The 24856-nt window shown below is 33.8% G+C and overlaps 1 protein-coding gene across 21 annotated transcripts in view; it reads right to left on the bottom strand.

Annotated features, from left to right (window-relative positions):
* The window catches only part of LOC113511379 (zinc finger protein 628), a 154366-nt gene extending 132587 nt beyond the window's left edge, over positions 1-21779 (bottom strand). For 6 of the 21 annotated variants that reach the window (XM_052897040.1, XM_052897037.1, XM_052897036.1 and 3 more), the window contains exon 1: positions 20295-21776. The gene's annotated coding sequence lies outside the window, so the exon portion shown is untranslated. Of the gene's footprint in view, positions 1-6864; positions 7358-20294 lie in introns of those variants that run through there. The other 15 variants (XM_052897030.1, XM_052897035.1, XM_052897029.1 and 12 more) reach the window with 5 other exon arrangements.
* Between the last annotated feature and the right edge of the window lie 3077 nt (positions 21780-24856).

A 24856-nucleotide genomic window follows, 5' to 3' on the forward strand; every position in this document is an offset into this window, starting at 1 on the left:
CTATTGTCTAGTTTTCTCCAGGAAACGTAATGTTTTAGCAATGTATAATGAAAACATCTTTGTCTGTGTGTTTTAGAATCTAGTAGACGACTATTTGTAGATTGATTGAAACGTTTGATTTTGTCTAGGCTGAATCAGAATCATGAATCACAATTGTGGATTGCTATTAACATTCTACTAGTAATATAGATATAGCCTACTATTATTAAACTGGCCAGATGGCTTGGTATAGTGTTTTATTTTTCTTTTTTCTTTTCTAAAACTTGAGTGTGATATATAATAGGTGAAAGAAATTTCACTTTCATTAGTTGGGCCATCAGATATTTGGCCATTAAAAGTTGCATAAAAAAGTCACGTCCAAATGGACGAACTATTATGAATGCAATTTTGCACACAGATAGCTCCTGATTTAATACATAGAATACTGTTTATCGTAATGTAGAGGGCTCCTTAGTCAAGAAAATTTTTGTAAAATTACTAGGAACTATTAGATGCAGAGTAGCTGTTAGACCCAGACATAGAATAGGCTACCTTTCTTTCACGTGGGTGTCGTAAGAGGCGATTAAAGGGCTTATAGTGAAGAGATAGGCAGTAGCGTCCCTCTTAAAATACCACCAAAAGCCAAACTGCGGTTGCCAACCCGCCTGCAAAGCCAGGCATTTACTGCCAAGATTTGGGGAGACTATGTCCAGCAGTGGACAGGACGACCGATACAATATACAACATTAGAAAAAGAGGCATCACACATAAGGCCTATATCCAATTAACGTGAAAAATGTCGCGGGATACAGTAAGTTAAAATTATCCATCTATTTCCACAAGTTCGCCAAACCCCCGCGTGATTTATATCGTAAGTAACTGTGATGAAACCGGATCGATTTTTATCTAGAAATCTCGGTTCGATTCCCGGTAGTGCCACGACATTTTTCCAAGTGAGGTCGCCTCGTTTTATTGAAATGTATGTAAATTCACGTATAATGTTAAGCTAGTCCATCCACTTTTGTATGTGTCCATTGTGACACGATATAGTCTACGATTCTCTTAAGGGGCTTAAATACATTTATGATTATCCACACACTTTACCCAGTCTTGTGATCCCGGTATAGAATGAGCTATCCTTTCCTTTCTCGTGGGTGTCATAAAAGGCGATTAATGGAACTTAGTGGCCAAGTGATGGGCTTTAGTGTCCCTACTAAAACATCACTAAAGCCTAACTGCGGTTACTAATCCACTTGCCAAGCATGGCAACCACTGGCAAAACCCCCCAAAAAGAAGAGAACACTATTCAGCAGTGGACAGCTAACGGCTGATATAATATGACAATGTACTTTACTAATATTATAAATGTGAATTGCAGTTTGTCTTTAACACACGTAGTGTTTGGATGAGCAAGCACATAGCTCACTATTTATATTGGTCACGTGAGAGGAGTTAAAATTTTAGAAGGAGAAATTTTTAGAATTTGCACGGAAAATCTAGTTTAAAATATAAATATTTTGCTAATATGTATTATAAATATGAAAGTTTAATCGATTATTGATGACTTTATTATATGAAAAAAAATTAAGAATTTAGGATCCTTAAAGAAAACTAACTGAACATAAAAATAAACTAAGTTTCTTAATTTTCTATTTCAGAAGATTAAGGTGTTATGCCACTGTATCCTAATTTTGTTTTCATATTCCACTCTTCGATCCAAAACAGCTATCCAAGTGCAGCATCTTGACGGCAATAACACAAAAGGTACTCGGTATACTTTTAGTGAGTCGTCATTTTATGGCAAACTCTTGAGAGTAGAACTTTATCTTTTCGGTTCATCGCATTCATGGCCCATATTGTCCCTTTGTTCTCTCAATACCGTGAGGCCATATTTCATACTATTTAAAAAAAAAGCAGATTTTTATACATCTCTTTTTGGAATAAAGTTTACCATTGTTCAAAGTCGTGCAACAATGGAAACGGACCAATTTGTTATATGCATGCAAACTACGTCCACAAAACCGCTCTGTGCATTACGCAACACATGTTGCGTGCGTGTGTGCGCGTGTGTGTATGTGTTTGCACATAAGTGCATACGTTTTTACTGAGTGCACTAAAATTTTTCCATTTTATTATGAAAAGCACGAGGAAAACTGCTAAATTATTGTTATTTTACAACCGTCGTTGACGATTTTTATCGTCTTGAGTGTTTAAAACTTGTTATTTCAATGCTCATAATATATTTTTCTTTTATCGATTTAAGTAATATTTCGCTTCGTAAAAAACGAAGATTGTAATGTAAATGACATTTCGAAAAAATATTGTTTTGTTTTACTATTGCTCTTATTCATCATCGTCATACCAGGGGTTTTGCCAGTTTTTTTTTTTAATAGATGGTAACGAAATGGTAACCCCGCCTGCGCTATCGGTATATGCTGGTGGGGTACCAGTGAGAGATGATACGTGTGAACGAAAAGTCAGATCAGTTAGCCCATCGTGATCAATACATCAGATAATTTTGCACGATGGTTACCAAGGGAGCCACGGGAGGTCGACCTGACAAGGTATATATTGTTAATAATGGGATTAATAGTCCGCTTCACTAATAATCCCTTCCCCCCTTTGCTAGTAATTGCCACGTTTGGCAACTGCAATTAGGCTTTGGGACACTGCTGTCTTAGTTGCCTTATATACATACAATGCTCACGAAAAAGGAAGGAGTGGTCCATTCTATGCCGGGACAATATGGCAAGCGATCATACACTTTTTAAGTTCTTCTATATTATTTTTTCTTAAATATTTCCTATGTATGTACAGAATTAGTTACAATTTTATTATATTAAATTAGATTTCTTTTTTTGCCAAAGGTTGACTAGAATATAATACTACTAGGGACCCTCCCCGGCTTCGCACGGGTGCAATACTGCAGCGCTGAGTCCTGTATGTAATATCTTCGGAAATATTCATTTCAATTACATGCTGTAAAGGATTATATTGATCGATATTAAATGGACAATGTATTTAAGGTACTTAATTGGATAAAAATTAATACTGTATTATTTAAAATCACTTCGTAAATAAGCCATTTTTCCCCGTAAAATGTAAAAGGATAAAAAATGGTTATTGTGGGTTATCATATTTTACTTATTACGTTTACATATTAATTCAATACTATTACTTATCATAATGGTGAAGGGATTGGCAGAAGCGTCCCTCTCAAAACATCACCAGAAGCCAAACTGCGGTTGCCAACCCGCCTGACAAGAGTGGCAAGTACTGGCAAAACCATGGGGGGTTATGGGGGAGGCTATGTTCAGCAGTGGACAGTTAATAGCTGAAACATCAACAATAACTTATCCTTACTAAAACGACTTCAAAACGAAAGAAATCCTCAATTACATTGTTTTATTTTTTATTTTTGTTACCTCATAACTCCGTCAGTTATTAAGCGATTTGGACAATTCTTTTCTTTTTTTTTCTATACAACTTAGAATAGCAAACAAGCTGACGGCCCACAGACAATGAGCAGTACCATGGACATAACAGAGTATACTGTTTCACCCATGATGCGTTGCCATTCCTGAGGACTCAGGTGTTATTCCTCTGTACCCCGTAAATTTACTGCCGTATTCCACCTTTCAATCCGAAACACAACCATGTAAACATAACTGCGTCACGGTTGAAACACGAATGGGACAGAGGTGCCCAAGCAATCGATTTTTATATAAAGTCTCCCTCTGGTAAATTCTTTTCTATCTGAAAGGATATTTTTATAAATTAGTCCCCTAGAATTTTTATTAAAATTGATTCTGTAATTTAGTTTTTTAGTTTTGCCGCAATTGAAGACTTTTTTGGAACACCATCTTAAATTAAATAAAGATTCTAACGCCACCTTCTAACTCTAAAATAATATCGGCCTAATGATACCATACCACCGTGTGGGTCCCGGAATACAATAGGTTACTCCTTCTTTTCCTGTGGGTCTCGTAAGAGATACTAAGGGAATTCAATGATTGAGATATGACCAGCAGCGTCCCTCTTAAAACATCACAACAATAATTACTCTTCTCCATCTAAAGGTTGCCTGGAAGAGATCGCTCTTAGCGATAAGGCCGCCCATTGTTTTCTCAGTGTAATATTTTCTAGTAATTTTTTATATTAAATGTCAAATTAAAAGTACCCGTAACCGGCGAGCGTGTATAAAAAGATTGATGAATGTGGAAGAAGCGAAAGAGGTTTGTTTGAATCGAAGCATTTGGCATTCAATTGTTTCTGCCAACCCTAATGGGAGACAGGCGTGACAGATATATATGTATGTATGTAATTTTTTATATTCATAATAAGTTTACTATTGTAATCTTATGGAGAAAACAATAAAGAGTATCTACCTGAAAGCCTAACTGCGATTGCCACCTGCCTGCTAATGGTGGCAACTACTGGCAAAAGGGGGAAAGGGATTGTTAGTAATAGGGTCTAATTAATCCATTGCTAGCAATACACCCAATCAGGTCGACATCCACGCGGTTTCCCCTGGAAACCATCGTGGTTAATTCTAGTGGAATTCGTCACAATGGGCTAACTGACCTGCCTTTTCATCCTCACTTGTCATCCCTCACTGGTGCCCCACCATTGTATCCCGATAGCACAGGCGGGGTTGCCATTCCATTATCACTCATTAAAAAAAAAACTACTGGCAAAAGTCCCCTTCTGGGGAAGACTTATGTTCAGCAGTGAACATTTAATGGCTTTTGTACAAAGTCTCCCTCTGGTAAATTTTAACTCTGGTAATTTTTATGTATACTTTATTATTCACATTATGTATCATCATTCATCAACATTGCAGCCATTATCTGTTCATTACTGAACATAGACCTATCCCAAATGCTCCCGTTCCTTATGGCAGTTTACCATTGGGAGGATTTTGCTTAGAAGGACGCTGCTGCCTATCCTTTTACTATTAAATTCTCTTAGTCGCCTCTTACGACACCTACGGGAAAGGGAGGGGTGGCCCATTCTATATCGGGACCAATACAATAAACTTAATTATTATTGTTATGCCAGCCGTTAACTGTCCACTGTTGGACATAAAATTAAACTTAATACAATATACAAAATTTTCTGCTTTTCCTTTTCGTACTTGGAGATAATGCTTTTTAGCATTAAGTCCGCGTATGTTTGTATCTATATACTTTATTTTTTAATAAATAAATTTCAACTTAGCAAAAGTTTGCAAAAATGTAGCCAAAACTTTAGATTGTAAAAATGTGTTACTTTAGCAATGCTTTATTGTATCGATTACTTTCATTTAATTGTACGAATAAAAGTGAAAAACAATTTGTTTTGTGACTCGAAGAAAACGGTTGGGCTGATTTGGGTATTTTTTCCATACCTTCAAAAAGATGGAGTTTATTAAATCGGTTGTATTTATGTTTATGCTTATTACTTCATAACCCCGTTAGTACTAAACCGATATGGAAAATTATTTTTTTATCTAAAAGAGTTTACTTACATATTGAACTCACAAAAATTTTAACAAAATCGTTCCAGCAGTTTAGTTTTTAGATTAAAATAACTGGGATTGCCACAATAGAATTTTTTTTTTCGTGAAACCTAATCTTTAATTATTAATGTTAATAATGTCCAATTAAGATTTTTTAAGAAAAGAAAAATTTTGAATTTGCCAACATCAGTCAAGTCAACTGTATTGTTGAATGTATTATATGTGCATTTAAATGAATTATAAAATTTAAAATTAACAAATACTTAATCACAATTATCTTAGTTTTTTTTTAATACATTTATATTTTTATTATACAAAAAAACTCAATTAATAATGTATCTACTAACAAGAACAAATCCCATTTTCAAATAACCTTTTAAATTTTTTATTTACTTTTTCTCTAAATTTACTTATTATTACTTTAATTGGACATGTTTTAGTTATAAGCTATAGCCTAACATAAATAAAGTAGGTATAATAAACCTATATACTTTCTTTTCTGTTCTTTGTTTGTTTATACTGTAATAGATAATTTGAATTTCATAGGCAAATTTTTATTTACTTTTTTTTTTTATAAATTATTATAAAATTACTATCTATTTCTACAGCAAATTTATCGTTTTAAGGCAATTAAGAAACCGTTCCAAACGGAACAATTATGAGCAAGAAAATGAGTGTTCCCAAATTTAGTATATTTTTTTTATGCAACTTAGAATGGCAAACAAGCTGACGGTCCACCTGATGGAAAGTGGTAACCGTCGCCTATAGACATGAGCAGTACCATGCACATAACAGAGTATACTGTTTCTTTTATATATGATTTTATACCACAGAGATACAAGCTAATCACTAAAACAAATATTTTGCAGGACGGTCTTAAATTTGCAAAAATAAATTTTAAAATGGAACTTCATGTTTATCTTTCTATTTTTTTTTCCTATTTCTTTTCCTTTATATCATGGTTTTGATATTAAAATGATATGAAAATAAAATTTCAAAATCAATCCAACTTAGTATTATTTATCTTTAGTATACAGGACTATTATTAGAAACAAGAACTAACAACTGCTAAAAATAACTTTAGTAAGTACTTAATATGGCGTTAAATTTTATTAAAATTTTCATTAACGTAAGGTTTTTAAAATTTCTTTCATGCATTTAACGTGGAACTATTTAATTTTGTTTAGTTTAATCTATATTCGTGAATTTTAATTAAGTCTTATGTAGTTATTTATTTAATTTGCCATTCTAAGTTGCATAAATAACATTTTATTGACTTAACTATATTATGTATTTCAGTAGAAAATCTTTAGATTTAGTTTCAAGAAAAGTACATTATGAGAATTTAATTAAATGTATTGTAAATATCAAAGAAAGTTACCAACCTTTTCGTTTTTTCTTCACACTTCAAAAAGTCCAACGACACAACAAAACACAAACTGTCAAAGTTTTATTTTCCTTTACTGGTCTTAAAAAAATAACTTCGTCCAAGTACCAGGCGATAGAAACTTTATCGATGAATTACGCACATATTTTTATATCCATATGCGTGACTAATTTTTTTTTCAATTTCACGAAACAGTGACCGTAGATCAATTACATTTTTTTTCCAATACGATAGCTGTATAATGAATTTATATTGTTCTATCTAGGCCTCTGGATATGTATTAAAAAATTAAACTGTCACATTTTTGGAATACGAGCGCGTTTTCGCCGTAACCGCTGGACGAATTTCAAAAATAGAATTTCGCGCGTTGTCATCGACACGTCTAGTGATGGTGCTATAGTTCTTATTTTGAATTTTCGAAAATAGCTACGTTTCCATTGTTTTCCAACGATAATGTTGCGCGCACAAGCTGTTTCAACACATTATGATCTAACACTGGCCGACTCTCGATTGCAGAACATACTTATTCTAAGTCAACTTACATTCGTTCATATTTGCCTGCGGGCGTAGGGCTGTGTTAGGTCCTAGGTCTATTCTAATCCCATGTTTTTATGTCCTTTATATTCCATATTTAATAGTATCTAATAAAAAGTTTAAATCCTTAATATAATAATGTAGTTAAATCTATGAATTGTTTTCAATACAACCAATCAATTATGACAATAAAATGTATTTATTTACCAGAATTAGGTACAAAACATTTTGTTTACCATTTTTATTTTAATTTTTTTTAAATAAGAATTATGATTACATTTACCGCCTTTCTCTAAGTAATTGATACAGGCACAAAATGTTTTTAACATCCATTTTGATCTTTATACACTTATTAACTTTAAGACTTAGGCGTTGCATGTATTTATTGATCACAATAATTCCCGTCTCTATAAAACATATACACTATTAACCGTCCACTTCTAAATTTAATAAGAAATTATTTACAATTTTTTTATTATTTATTAATTCGCATACGTATATGGTTATTGCTTAAAATATATAAAAAAAAAAAGATTATTTATATTCAAATCAATTAAACTAAACGTTCAAATCAAGATGAAAAAAAAAGTGACGGTATTACCCTCTTTAATCCGATATAACATTCTATTATAGATGGCAGCCCTAGATTTCGCGTAGTACAAGAAACGTCTTGCATATAATAATATGTTTTAGCCTATATTGAGCGCTTTACAGGCACAGTCCACGTAACTTGCGCGTGCGTGCTGCTATTTCAATAACTGCTACTTTTCAAATAACTGTTATTGTGAATGAAATCAAGCTGTTGTTGTTGTATCAGTCGTGAACTGTCCACTGCTGAACGTAGCCATAAGGGGGGGGGGGGGGGCAGTAGTTGTCACGCTTGGTAGGTGACGTAGCAATCACAGTTTGGCTTATGAGATGTTTTAAGAAGAACGCTGTTGCCCACAATCCACCATAAGCTTCTTTTGTTGCTTCTTACAACACTTACAGGAAAATAAAGGGTGACCTTTTCTATGTAGGGACCTACACGGCAAACGTAAAAAAAAGAACATGCTGTTAATTCTATAATTATAAAAAATATAAGCCTTTCATTTTACAGTACAATAAAGTTGTATTAAAAAATTAAAACGAAATATAATTTGTTTTAATTTCAAAATACGGAAGCGTTATTATCACTAAGATAGTTTCTTACAGATTACTAGAAAGGATAAATTTAAAAAAAAAATTTTTTGAAGTGACAAAACCTCTTTTTGGAATAATTTTTCTTTGATTAATTATATTTAGGAATTGCTGTTTTATCATATTTTAAAAATTATTTTTTGTTTATTTATATATTACGCAATTTATTCAATTCAAAGGTACTTTTCATACATATCCAAACTATATAATGAAAAAAAAATATATAGAATATTAAATAATTCGTTGTAAATAACTACAATATTTCAACGTTAATAACGATAACTGTGATATTGGCGTCACTACTTAGTTGTATGCACCGAGCGTTGGCCTGCACTGCCGCAATGCAACAACGTGGTATAACATCGTAATGTTATTTATACACAACCAATTCCGAACTTTAAGTCGCAGATAATAAAATAACATATCATTATAACCGTTATTAAACTTCGTTTCTTATGTGCCAATAACTTTTTTAGAAGCAAGTTTCTTATACTTATTTCACTATGAATTTTAGCTAGGTATAGTGGTATTAGGTATAGAAAGAAATGGTCGGCCGCTGTGGGCGTAAGTTCAATTCTGGGACACGGCAAATGGTAGAAATCTTCGCCGTTAGCGCAATATATTGTGCTATAATTATAAGTATAGTTGTATCTAACGCTGTCTGTACACTGTTTTAATTAGAAGATATTTTTGTTATTCTTGTGTGTGCATGCATTGCTTTCATGACTTCCTTTAATATATTTATCGTGAGTTGCATTTGAATTTAGAATCATGTATTCTAAATTCAAATGCGACTGTTATTAGCCATGATATAGTGATGATGATAGCTAATAATGAGGCGAATGAAAGGATGTATAACTTTTTATGTAAGAAAATTCTTTTAATGTTTTATAAAATAGGGACAAAAGTATAAATCCTTAATGACAACCAACGTTACCAACGTAACCAACCAACTTAATGATACCAACGTTCTACTACTGAGCGTAGGTTTCTGTCTACATGAAAAAATAATCTTACTTATACCTCTGTAACCCGGCGCACTATGGAAAATGGTAGAACATGGTTTTTACAAAAATTATAGTTTAGCCAATTTATTGATTTTATTAGATACTCAAATAGTTAAATTATAATATTTAAAAGGAGTTTGTCACTTAATATGCAAAATAATATTATTTTTAACAGTCAGAATTACATTGAAGACAGAAATACCAAACTCAAGTCTTTGCATCTACACTTTTCAAGACAATATTGTGTAAAAAATAGTTAGCAAAGATATGCAGTATGATACATTTTTAGAGAGGTAATTTCATATTTTTTTTATAAAACAGCTTTTGAATTTTTATATATATATTTTTTATATTTAATTATATAAATATAAAATAAAATTAAATATAAAAAGAGACGTACCTTAATTTTTTTTTTTTTTCGGTGAAGATTTTTCCTGTCATGTCTCTCCATGCAATACTTTTTATGTTAAATGGCAGTCTAACTATTCATAAATAAGTTGTAAAAAATCAGCTGCAGATATTGGCGGTTTTAGAAGACATGAGAAAAAATGTGATAAAAATCAGTGTAGGAATTTTTATGTCTTTTGCGGTTTACCACGGAGACTGTCCGTATGGATCATTTCTAATTGTTATTCATAATTTCATGATAACAAACGGATCTTATCAAATTTGCACCTGTTTTGCGCCAGAAACTATTGTGAAACGTTACCTATATAAAGGAAAGTGAAAATTATTACGTCTGTAAATTCCGCAGATTGTGACGTTCTAAAATGTCATCATTCAGCTGTACCAAACGAGGTTTCATACTTCTTTACATCAAGGGGGGCAGAACAGTGGAATCATTGTTCAAAGCTTTAGTGGAAAAATTTTGCGTTGCTGAAAACGATCTGTGTTTTATAATAAGTGACATACAAAGGAACATTCTTTTTATATTTAATAAGTGCTAGGTCTTGGGGTCTCGGAAAAAAAACAGTTTTACAGAAGAATTGGATTCAGGGTATTCAGTGAATTTACTGGACATCGAAAGACTATACCAAGCCGTCGCGGCGGCGGCTTGGTATAGTCTTTTGTTTAATTTATTTTTAATTTAATTAATATAAAAAAATATGCTTATTTATTCACTCTATGTGAAAATTTATAACCCATTTTTAGAAGTAAGGCATATGATATATGACTTCAATCACTATATATATATTTATATGTTACATAATGATGGTAAAATAATGTTAATCAAATAATTTGTTTTTTTTTTTAATAATTATTTATACATTATTATATGTACAATAAATCCTACTATATAGATATAAAAAATAATATTAATAAACAAAATACAAACGAATTGAGAACCTCCTTCCTTTTGTAGTCGGTCGAAAATAAAAGTAAATTAAAATAAATTAATTTAGACTTTTTTTTTTAAATAAGACAAAATTACTATAATTACAATCATATTTATTTAAAACAATATTTTCTTAAATTTAATATCTGAATTATCTTGGTTCTACGAGGTCTGTCCGGAAAGTTCGTATAAAAGTGTTCTGGAATGCGAGAAAGAGGAGTGGGGAGGCCAGGTAAGCGCAGGACCCCTTCCTTATGTCCCTAACAATGCTTCAGTTCTGGTCTGACCGCCGTGCGGTGCGAACTGGCTTGTCACGCCATCTGTGAAGTTACCTCTTAACGAAACCCCGTCGGCATGGAGCCCGCTTCCGTTGAAGAGCAGCGCGTCGTAATCAAGTTTCTCTCGAAACTCGGCAAGAATGGCCGTGAAATTTTTGCCGATCTCAGAACAGTTTATGGGGATGATGCTGTGAAGGAACCAACCGTCCACAAGTGGCTAAAAAGATTCAGAGAGGGCCGAGAAAGCGTTCAAGATGACCCACGTTCAGGACGTCCTTCCACTTCACATTCCGACGAAAACGTGGAAAGAATTCGAACTTGTGTTAATGGGGACCGTCGTTTAACGGTCAGACAGTCGTGTGGCACGAGTTCGTCCAGAATTGGCGCGAGAGGGGCGTTGGATTCTTCACCACGACAATGCCCCTGCCCACACCTCTCTTGTTGTCCGTGAGTTTTTGAGTAAAAATTCCATTACGGTGACCGAACACCCCCCTATTCGCCGGATTTGGCCCCGTGTGACTTCTTCTTGTTCCCAAAAACCAAATTGGTACTTCGGGGGCGGCATTTGGGGGACATAAATGAGATAAAAAAAGCTACGACGGGGCAGCTGAGAAACCTACAACCAGAGGACTTTCAAGGAGCCTTCTCACAGTGGAAACGGCGTTGGCACAAGTGCATTATGTCACAGGGGGAGTACTTTGAAGGGGATAAAATTGATTTACCTGAATAATTGTAAAATAAAATTTTTAAAAAACTTTTATACGTACTTTCCGGACAAACCTCGTATTACGTCATAGTAAGATTAGTTTTAATTAGGTTTATTAATATTATTATATTTAATTTAAATGTTTATACATTAATAATAAATAAACATATGTAATGTGTGGTTAATAATTGAAATCTGAACCATACAAAAAGTTAACTACATACTGAAAATATTCAAGCCAAATGTGGAATGCGGAAAGCTGATCGCAACATAGTTATAATACGTAAGCCGACTTCCATATCTCTTATTTTCTGTTGCTATAAAATTGAATACTTGTGCGTGCTGATCCCAAGATAAACGTGAAATCTAATAAGCCCTCGATTACGAATGAATTACTATATTTACACGCATTGTACATATTTTAATTTGCTTTATAAAAGCGTAAATTGGAATTTAGAAATAAATAATAAACATTTATACACGTTAGACTCCTTGTATTAGGTAAACGTTTTTTTTTATGCAACTTAGAATGGCAAACAAGCTGATGGCCTACCTGATGGAAAGTGGTAACCGTCGCCTATAGACCTCCAGTACCATGTACATAACACAGTACACTGTTTCGCCCATGATACCTTCCATATGTTGACATTCCTGAGTACTCAAGTGTTATTCCTCTGTACCCTGTCAATTCACTGCCATATTCCACCCTTTAAACTGAAACATAGTCATGTCAACAGCTTCTTTACGGTAAAAACACGAATGGGATAGAGCTGCCCAAGCAAACGACTTTTGTACAAAGTCTCTGGTGAAATGTGAAATAAAATAGTTTAAACAAAATAAAAATCCCAAAAAAGAATATAAAGTTGTAATTCGACAAATTTCTGTACATAGTTTCTCTAAAAATTTATATTACGAGTGTTTGCGCCTTTCCTTTTTGTGTGTATAAATTTATGGGTGCAGGAACTCTTCAATAACTCGTTTATTGTTACTTTTGTGAAATATGAGTTTATTATACGAAATATTATTAGGATCAATCATTGCTAATTACAGAGAGCGAGCGAGTGAAGTTCATGTCAATCACCGCAGTAGCAGACCGTTGAAGTCTCACTTCACTCCGTTGACGTTTTATCTATTTTACTCAATAGATGGCACCAACAACGAGTTTTAATACTAACAATGGAAGACAAAAAAATATTTTTTAAAATTTTTGCCCGTCTATGTCAGTATGTTTATTCCAACATCACGGAAAAAGTACTCTATCCACCCTTCAAACCGAAACACAGGCATGCAAACACAACTGCTGTTGTGTTTCTCACAATCACAGTTATGTTTCTATAGGTGTACTTTAAAATCTGGTGTATATTTTATTTTGGTATGCCATCTAGTAGTCGTTTATTTTAATTAGTTTTCCAACTTTTAAAATCCACATAATCGAAGTAGCGAGCGAAAACTTAGTTAAATATAAAAAAAAATATCTACACAGAGCTTTAGGCAAGGCAAGGCTTATCAATAAATAATAATAAAAAAAACTGTCCCAACAAATGCTTGACTCTTAAATCAGAATATACTAAGCTACTCTGTGTTTCAAGAAATCAACTAATTAATTAATAACAGCTGTTAAAAATATCTTTAATCCGTTATTTTTTTACTAAACTAGGTGTTGTAAAAATCACTGGTTATTAGTTTAAAATTATTTTGTTTAATTCCGCTACCGTTAGTATGTGTGTGACTGCCAACACTCGAAGGTTGTAAAACTTCTGGTAGCAATAGCGGTATTTGAGTGTTAGCATTTATACACATACTAACGGTAACGGAATTAAACAAAATCATTCTAATCAAATAACTAGCGTCATTTTATCATCGCGAATTCACTGTAGCAAGTTGCTGTCTCTTAAGAAAAAATACAAGAAACTTCAATTGTTGCTCTTTTCAAACTCCATCCAAAACATTATATGTATTTTTTTTGTCTTATGTTTTAGATAGTATTAAATATTCTAAAACCAGTGCATGATCGACTAATTAGATTTATCTAATATATAAAATTCTCGTGTCACGGTGTTTGTTACCAAACTCCTCCGAAACGGCTTTACCGATTTTTATGAAATTTTGTGTGCATATTCGGTAGGTCTGAGAATCGACCAACACCTATTTTTTATACCCCTCAATGATAAGCGTGACCCACCCCAAAAATTTTTTATTTTATTTTTTTGACAATTTTTTTTATTTTTATTTAAATATGATTTAGCATTGAAAAATACATACAATTTCAAATATTCACCCTTTTACGATCAACCCCTGTTTTGTTTTAACTTAAATAAGTATACTTTAATTGCCTGCAATGCTTCATTCCTCTTTAAATTATAATTACATCCTAATACACTTATAGTGTGCAGGGTCAGCTAGTATTTTAATGAATTTAGAAATATTAGTAAGAAACGTTTATTGATATAATCCCATAACATACTGAACGATAATTTAAATTATGGAAAACGTGTATGGTATTAGTTCATCTTGTACAGCCTTTTAAATGACCATGTTATTTTAGAAATACTACATACAGACATACAAATAAGTATAATGCTCTGTTAACATTATTTATTTATTTAAAAGTGTTACTGTTCAGTTTTAGTGGGTTCCAAATATCATAATTCCGAATTCATCAGTATAATAGTAGAATTATTGAAGACTACGATTTAAAAGAACTTGCTAATACAAGTAAGTATCCTATTAGTGTTAAAAAGGAAAATATTGTACGGATGAATGAATGAATATTTGTTACTCTTTCACGCCAAACAACTAGACAGATTTGAATGAAATTTGGTACACAGATAGGTTATATCCTAACTTAACACACTGTACTTTATGTACTGATTCACGTAGGCGAAGTTGCGGAAAATAGCTAGTATTTGAATAAAGATGATTTGAATGTCGAACACTAAGTATATTTCCCAGCCAAATAGTGTTTTAGAGTCAATTATTTTACTTAGTACCTAAGTATTTTTAATAGAATCCATTTTATTGATTAACATTTATCTTTTTGACAATAAAGATCCACTCCCACCAGTGGGACAGTGAATATGTTGCTATGGATGAATAGAATATGCGTCAGTAACTGTAAAATGGATGACCCCCATTAATTAAGTAACTAGGAACATAAGAATGCGATCTGATCCCATCGTAATCCAGGCTGTCCGTTATGTGGGAGCATGATGAAACTACCACGAACAGTAGTTCGATTCAGAACTGTTCAACACATCCTATTGATATTATAAATGTGAAAATGTATAAAGATGGATGGATGGATGTTTGTCGTTCTTTCATGCAATAACTACTAAACAGATTTAAATGAAAGTTAGTATACAGGTAAGTTATTTCCTAATTTAGTGCATAGGTAACTTTATGTACTAATTCACGAACGCGAAGCCGCAGAATACAACTGGTAGGAAGTAAATAAAAAAGTGCCATAATAGATATCGCCGTGTGGTCCCGGCATAGAATAGGCCACCCCTTCCTTTCCAGTGAGCGTCGTAAGAAGCAACTAAGAGAGAGCGAGGAATGAACATCAGAGTTAGAAATGTTAATTAAATTGAATGCAAATAAATGCACGAATTAAAAAAAAAATTAAGATTATTGACATTTAATCAAAAAGGTAACATAAAAATTAAAGAAAGTGTTCGCCATTTCTGAATTGATTTTGTTGATAATTTTTTAAATATTTTTTCTCCTGCATTAGTGTTATTCACATTTTAGCTTTGTTACCAAAAAAAAAATATAAATAAAATATTACGTATCTAAACTACTGTTCGATGCATTTTACCACTCCTCTATAGAGGTACACGAATAAGTGCGCACGCGCAGAACGGGTATCGGGACAAAGTATACTAACTATGGATTTATTTTATATATCCCTTACACTTATACTTACAGATTTCAGAACGTATTTCTAATTATTGATTTTACTAGCATTTGGCGTTCCATTATTTCTCTCTGCCCCAGTGAGAGACAAACGTGACGGATAATATATTTAATTTATTTATTGGTTTTTTTTTTATACAATTGAGAATGGCAAACATGCTGACGGCCCACCTGATGGAAAGTGGTAACCATCGCCTATAGACATGAGCAGTACCGTGGACATAACAGTACACACACTGTTTCGCCCATGATACCCCCCATGCGTTGCCATTCCTGAGGACTCAGGTGTTATTTCTCTGTACCCTGTATATTCACTGTCATATCCCATCTTTCAAACCGAAACACAGCCATGCAAACACAGCTGCTTCACGGTTGAAACACGAATGGGACAGAGGTACCCAAGCAATCGACTTTTGTACAAAGTCTCCTTCTGGTCAGCTTGTTTATTAGTCTAATTCTCGTACAAAATACTGATTATCATGTAAACGGATCATAAAATTAATAAAACCATCGCTATGTCCGTAATGTAATAAGACACATTTTTCTTTAACAAAAACGTGTTAATGACGTTAATACGTCCGTAGTGATTGTGGCTCTACTTCGCATAACCATAGAATTAATAGTATAAGTAAAAAATCGTCTACTTTCTATCTATTTGTCTGTCATTATTCACGGCATGTTCCTTACATATATCTCTTGCTTCCTGCATTTTCAGAACTTGGCTCATTCACGTACGCTAGTTTCAGACACTCTTGACTGAAGGTGGACTTCAGCCAGAACACGGTCTATATGATCATAACAGACTAGTACCACCCCTAGTTTCCTCTTTTATTAAATAATAACCTACTAGTATCTATGAATTCAGAGTACACAAGCTTATCTGCTTGTCTTGGTATAAATATACCAAAATATAGTGAACTAAGAAAATGATATAAGGCGAACAATAGACATCGTGTATTGTATGTGATTCCGATGCGACATACAATATAGGCTACATACGGGGACCCTTTTACTATCAGACGGGCCGTATGCTTGTTTGCCACCATAGTAGTATAAAAAAATCTATTAGCTTATACCTGCGTCCTCGTCGATATATTTACTGATTAGGATAAAAAGTAGCTTATAGTACTATACCATATAGTACGTACATGCCAAATTTCACAGTGATTGGTTTTTTTTTATACAACTTAGAATGGCAAACAAGTATACGGCCCACCTGATGGAAAGTGGTAACCGTCGCCTACAGACATGAGCAGTTCCATGGACACAACAGAGCATACTCTTTCGCCCATGATACCCCCCATGCGTTGCCATTCCTGAGGACTCAGGTGTTATTTCTCTGTATCCAGTAAATTCACGCCGTTAAGCCGTTAAGGTGCTATAAGGTAACAAACAAACAAACTCATTTTCACATTTATAATATTATATTAGTAAACATTTATCTAATCTCTTCAAATTAGTCTAAAAGACAATTTAAATCTACGAATACATGTTAAATATATATCTACATTTTCCCTTTTTAAACCTAAAAGGCAAAGAGAACAAAATTCAAAAACCGGCATGGTTTAACATCGACAAATAGCGTGGGGAAATAAAAAAATAAAAATTGAATAATCTATGGATTTATCAGAGAAATGTTATTTATTAATGTCAGTGGAGCTACAATCAAGACGACAAGAGTGACAGTATTACCTAGTTTTTATATCAAATGCCTTCTTCGTCGGCTGCAAACGGATTCCGATCGCGCGAAACAAACTATCACTTGCGCACGCGCAGGACTGCATAATTGTTTTGTTACTACTCTGTTAGGCAAAGTTCAGTTGTAAGGAAGTCTAATGATTTGCCTTAATTACTGTAATAGATTTTTTAATGGGTGAAAATGGAATGGTAACCCCGCCTGCGCTATTGGTATACACCGGCGGGCACCAGTGAGAGATGATAGGTGAGGATGAAAACAGGTCAGTTAGCTCATTCATATGAATTTCACAAGAATTAATCAAGATGATTTCTAGGAGGAACCGCGAGGAGGTCGCCTTGATAAGGTTTTTTTTTGATGGGTGCAAATATTATGGTAACCCCGACTGCGCTAACGAGATACACTGGCGGAGCACCAGTGAAGGGTGATAGATGAGAATGAAAACAGGTCAGTTAGCCCATCATGATGAATTCATCAGGAATTAACCATGATAGTTTCCAGGGAGAACAGCGAGGAGGTCGACCTGGTTGGGTATGCTAGCAATGGGATTCTCAGTTTCCATTACTAACAATCCCTTTCCTCCCTTGATAAGGTATATTGCTAGTAAGGGGGCAGTTAATCCACATTACTAACAATCCCTTTTCCCCCAATAGATATATTGCATCTTAGTCATCATGTTGGTGTTGCGGATTCAAACACTGCCTTGTCTTTTGATGGTCGCGGGTTCGAACCTCACACAATACTAATATTTATATTATATGTCTGCTTGTATTGGTCTGGGTGTTTTTTACGTTTTTTTTTTATATGCAACTTAGAATGACAAACAAGCTGACGGCCCACCTGATGGAAAGTGGTAACCGTTGCCTATGGACATGAGCAGTACCATGGACATAATAGAGTATACTGTTTCGCCCATGATATCCCCCATGCGTTGTCATTCCTGAGGACTCAGGTGTTATTCCTCTATACCCTGTAAATTCACTGTCATATCCCATCTTTCAAACCGAAACACAGCCAAGCAAACACAACTGCTTCACGGTAGAAACACGAATGGAACAGAGGTACCCAAGTAAACGACTTTTGTACAAAGTCTCCCTCTGGTAAATACTTCAGTCTGTATTCACTGTACAAACTCTGCTGAGCCGCATTAAGGACAGATCATGTTTATGATGAAGTCATCTATCTACAACACTTTTTGCCTCAACAATTAAAAAGAAACAAATAAATGGTGACTCCGTACAGACAATCGCGGTGTAGGATAACCCCCCGCTAGTGGAAGGACGACCTCGACTGTATTGCAAGAAATGGACGCAGGAGGCCTAGGACCATTCCTTTTGACAGTCTACATGGAGACCTATGTTCAACAATGGACAATCAACAGCTGGAATGAGCTTGTTTCTATCTATATTAATATATACAGCGGATAAGTTTGTCTGTTTGAACGCACTAATCTCTGTAACTATCATTCAAACTTGATTTTTTTAATTTAATGCGTCATTTCTTGAGGAGGGTTTATTTAACATCATGACGGTGACGAGTGAAGCCACAGGATGCAGTTTACACATTAATAAACCTATATGAATATTGTAAATACGAAAATTACTTTGTTTATCTATTTGTCATTTCTTAGCGCTTTAATGCCTCTATCAATCCTCATTAAGTGTGATATACACATACTAAATATTTAGGTTTTAGAAGGATATTGATATTTTTTTTCTGGTTAACCAACATCTGGTTAACCAATGGTTACGCGGACAAAGTGGCGGGCAATAAATAGCTTAATGTAAAAATAATCTTTAAAAGTTCAATTGCATTCAGGTTGCATACATACAACGTGCAATAAAAGCACATCTCCAGTCGCTATACGTAATTAAATAAGCCATCAATATTTCCAAACTCATATCGTAAATTTCATGAGCGGTAGGCGTAGCCAGCGGAATTTAATACGAAATCCTCTACCCGCCATATTGATGAGAATTTTTTCTCCCCATCCCCCCCCCCCCCCCTCTCGCGTAATTGAGCGTTGCGAAAACTATCACACTGGTAAATGATCAACCCCTACCCTCCAGTTTTCCAACATGGCTGCAATCAATAATTTGGCTGGGCAATGACTGCGATGACTTGGGCATGCGCTTTACAAGCCACCGAGTCATCGTCAAAACCTGAACTTGACTTGGCGAAAACGAAAGTTAGAGGCGAATGTTTCTATACCATTCTTGGCATTCGGTATTACGTACACTGTAGTATGTAGGACTTACTAAAAGATGATTATTTTTCTAATATTAAAAATGATGATTTTGTTAACAGATTTCTCATTTTAAATTTAAAATGAGCTTACAAATAAAACAACGATATTTGTTATATAAAAAATGGTAACTTTGAAAAAGTTAAAGATGAAATAATTGCTGTAGTAGTTAATACTCGTAATATAGCTGATATGATGGAAGTTAACGATATTATTAAATTTTACGTATAGGTGTGAGCGAGATAAAAGCCAGTCGACCATTTTGTTTTAAGGAACATGAAATTCGATGCTATCCATCTAATGATATTTGAATTGTTAACCACGAATTTCTGAGAAATTGTATTACGAGTAATAATTTCAAAGAAGATAATAAAAATATAATTTTATATAAGTGCGAACGAGATAAAAAAGAGAGATAACATTACATAGTCGTTAAATTTTACTGTAACGTAAATATGTTTTATAAATATAATACAAAATAAATGACAACTATCAATTATTTATTCAGTATCAGAAGAAAATATATTCTTACCTCCTGTGGCAAGTTTCCAGTAGTAGGAGTTTCAAGCTTGCTTGTACTTTTATTTTTGAGAGTTCTCCTTGCCTCTCTGGTTCTTCTTGTTATGTCTTGTTCTTTTAATATTCTATTTGTTGTTCTGTTGTTTCTTCTAGATTTGTTATCATAAGTATTTTTTTCTAATTTATCTTTTTCAATATTGTCAGATTATTGTTTGTCCTTGTTGTTTATAAGCCCGTTTAATTTACTACTCATATAAAACGTTATAGGTATAGAAATAACATAAACATATAACTTATTCTTAACTTTAATTTATTTTAATTTTGTACTATTAAAGAAATCTAGAAATTGTTTCAACAGGTAGGTAAACTAGGTAAATTTAGATTCTTTTTTTTTTGTAATTTTTTTGAGTAATTTTATCTTACCTTTTTACTATTAATTTAAGGCCAATTTAAGGCACGAGATTTTTTTTTGCTTAATTTGTTTTCATCTTCCAATCAGGAACGGTCGATGAAATTGGTCGAAACACTTCCAAAACTTATATGCCAAATGTCTCAAATATCACTTAGCCTTAACTGTTAGGTCCAGAGTTATTTTATTAAATTACTTTCACTAGATATATATTATATAGAGTCTGCGTATAAAAATCAATATAAATTAATCAAATAGTTCCAAAAATAACCAGTGTTGTTTAAATGTACTTAAAGAACTCAAATGTTTAAATTCTCTTTTCTATTGATTCCTTGTAATAACGGTTGATATAAACTTAAAACTTGTTCTATTGCGAAAAAACGTGTTACTTTATCGTCAAATGGCGGTTGTTATTATTTATTTAGCTAGATTCCCTTCTGCTATGAAATCTTGGCTTTTCTCTGCTTCTTCCGCATTTAACTTATTGGTAGCTGCTTCTAGAGTGCCATGATCTTCTACCACTTCTACTCATTGATAGTTTGCTTCTTCTTCTTTCTTCTATTGTTCAGGATGCTCCTCCCGGATGGTCGTGGATGTTATAGTAGCCCTATCACAACAAATCCGAGTTGAGCCACCCTCAGTTGCCTTAACACTAGTTTACAGTTTGTAAAAATGAAACCGGTTGTTGAGTCTATGGTGAGAGACCAAGTGTTGCTGAATATTATTGTTTACAATGTCACTTAAACTATTTGATTATGTGGGAAACTTATAAGAGTCTATTGCATAAACCTATCTCTTGAATGTGACGGCGGGCGGCAGCGATGACCCAGACGCATGCGCGCAATTTTGAATTTCGAACCAAAAATTTGGTTTTTCGAATTTTATTTTTTTGGGATTTTTGTTTGTAAAATTTTAGGCCGTTTGTTTTTTTTTTTAATTTTGTTGTTTTTTTGTGTTGTTTTTTTTTTAATGGCGCGATGGCTTTTTTCGCGCGTTGCGTAGGTGGTATACACGCGTCGACCCGAGCCTCGCCGGTCACACTGATGTTGGAAGGTTGCATTGCTGCAATGGGCCTATCTCCATGCAAGGGTGTGAGTTGACCCCTACCACCCTGGCTCCCGGCCCATCCCAATGACTCGCGTTCACCTCGAAATCATCAAATAATGATTTTATGTGTTTATTATAAAACTTCTACTAAGTCTGTGTGCGTGTGATCTAGGAGATTCTAAGCGCAGAATTCGATAATTGAATCTGTATGTGTGTGCGTTCGTGTATTCGCTCTATTAGTACAGCCAATTAGAAAAAATTACCTAGATACTACTGCCTCTATTAATTTCACGAAAACCATATTAACATTGGATCAATACCAATTTTATATATGAACGAGATGCATTTAAAATGCATTTTATAATACTATCTATACTACCCACGCCTCGTTCATAGTTAAGTTATTAAAAATTATGGAACTTTCTAGGGACTATGTTAAGAGTTAAAAAAGGGTGTATTGAGAGATCGGCGACGCATACGATCCCCTGGTGTGTGCAGATGCTCACAGACTATGATAAACCTTTACCATCAGGCGAGCTGTATGCTTTTGTGTGAATAAAAAATCAATCATCATCAATCATCTTTTAATATGGTGGCATATTTAAAAAATAAAAAAAAAATCTTATTATTTTAAATTTGATTTCTGAAAACAATAAAAACGATAAACTGTCAAAATAAGGGAAATGTATTGTAATGGGTGCTGGTAGACCCATTGCTAGCAATATACCTTATCAGGTCGACTTCCATGCGGTTCCCCTGGAAACCAACGTGGTTATTTTTTATATATTCATCAAGCTGGGCCATTTGGCCTACTTTCATTTAAACTTATCATCCATGAATGGTGTTGCACCGCGTAACCAATAACGCATTTGGGGTTACCATTCCATTATCATCAATTTAAAAGCTGTCAAAAATTTATTAAAACTGTTACGTTTACTTGTCTTATATACAACTCTAACTTATTTATACAAAACAAAATATTCCCTACTAATATAAAAACTATGAAAGTGAGATTGTTTGTAATCTCTTGGTATCATAACAACTCGACCAATCGTCTGAATGAATCCATAAATGAAATTTACTACAAATTATTTGGGAAAGACAAGGGCATAGGCTACTATTACCCATTACACATGGACAAAGTCACAAGTAAAAACTAATATCTTAAAATTGTGATTAAAAAATTTATTCAAAGATGCAGAGTGATTCCTAGAAGGATCTTTTCCAGTCATTCAGTGTTAAAAATACCGAAAGAGAAATTTACTAGAGGGCTTACGCTGGAACTACTTCACTGGAAGCGGTGATAACTCACTTGGACAATGCTTGACTGCAATTTGGGGGTCCTAAGACCCCAGCCAATAGGTCTGAATTCTTCAAATTCATATTTAGGTCATTTAAAATTGATTTTCGTTCACTTCGTGCTGCGGAAGGTAAGTGAAGTTATCGCACAGCAAACCAAGTCAAAGCCCTCTTTTCTTTACTGAACATTTACCTCTTGGAGCATTTAGCCAGTAGTTGCTACGTTTGGCAGACGGGTTAGCAACCGCAGTTAGGCTTTAGTGATATTTTAAGAGGGACGCTGCTGCCTATCTCTTAACCATTAAGTTCCCTTAATCGCCTCATTTGAATGCCGTGTGGTCCCGGCATTTATTATAGTTACATATTACATAAAAAAGGCCGGAAAATTAGCTGATGTTACGGGTGCCTATAGAGAGCTGTTATCACTTACCATCAGATAAGCCGGATGCTTGTTTGCCCCTTGCGTTATACTCGTATATAGAGAAATAGCCCAAAAACTCTTGATATAACTGGGCACTATCTTAACACCAGTAACAATAATCTCATTGCGAGTTTAACTCTTTAAAAAAGCACCATACAATTATGTGATTGGTTGATATGGAATTTTGAATAATATAAAATTTTATTTTAATTCGCATGAGATCATGAAGGTTATATACACTTTCGATTTAAAAAAAATATCAAAATCGGTTCTAAATCAGCAAAGATATCACGTAACATACACACAAAGATAAACACCGAATTGAGAATAGTTTCTTTACGCTTTATTAAACTTTTATGACACAAAAACAATCATCAAAATCGATTCAGAACTGGTGAAGACAATATGTACGTATACAACAACACTGGTGTAAATATATAACAAAAAAATCATTATGAAATCCATAAGGAATATTTTTTTTGGAAATATCTCTTGAAAAAAATAGATCTTATTAAATTTAAAGTCTACTATTACTAGTTCTAAAATTATTATCCATTACACCCTGTGTACATATATTTATATTCAATTATCACACCCTGTATATGTAATATTACGTGCAGTTGTTAGCCTGCGATACTCACCCTCCATAGGCCAATGACCCGTGATGCAGTTTCACAATTGAATACTGTCCGGGATAAAGGCATAGCGTTGCTACAGTTGACCTATAGGTAACCTATGGTGTTACATTATCAAAATCAACATGTGCGTTTAAAACAAGTCTTTTTATTAACAACAAGACAATATTGTTTTACAGTTAATGTTATTTTTTTTTACATTGTTATACGTAGCAATGACCTAATTGCTTAAAAGGGAAGGATTGTTAGTTGAAATTCAAATTTAAAATATCTTTATTCATGTAGCTCTATTCCAGACACTTATGATGAGTCAAATCTACCGTCAGTTCGGAATGATTTCGAGATGAGAAGAACTGACAAGAAACTCAGATCGTTATCTTTTCAAATAAATTTTTATACATGTTTACAATAACACTGATTCATTTTTAAATTCAAATTTGAGAGAATAGAGTGACCACCAGCATATGTTATTGCAAAAGCAAAAAATCTAATCAGTGTTTGTAAAACAGACCAGTCCCCACAAGCAGCACCCGTTCACGAGTATGACGGATGAGCCCGCCATCATTGCACTCGACCATATTAGAGGGATCACATCGACCCGGCCCACCACGCCGCCACAAGTTTGAACTTTATAGCGGGCATGACTGTTTCAAGTTACTCCACTAAGTCCTACATTAAAATAATTTGATTTACATTATTTAAATTACAACATTTATTTATTTATTTATTCATTAGTACAAATATGTGTACATGGCGGACTTAAT

This window comes from Galleria mellonella, unplaced genomic scaffold, assembly GCF_026898425.1.
Source record: "Galleria mellonella isolate WM207_F2 unplaced genomic scaffold, CSIRO_AGI_GalMel_v1 utg352, whole genome shotgun sequence".
NCBI classification, from domain to species: Eukaryota; Metazoa; Arthropoda; class Insecta; order Lepidoptera; family Pyralidae; genus Galleria; species Galleria mellonella.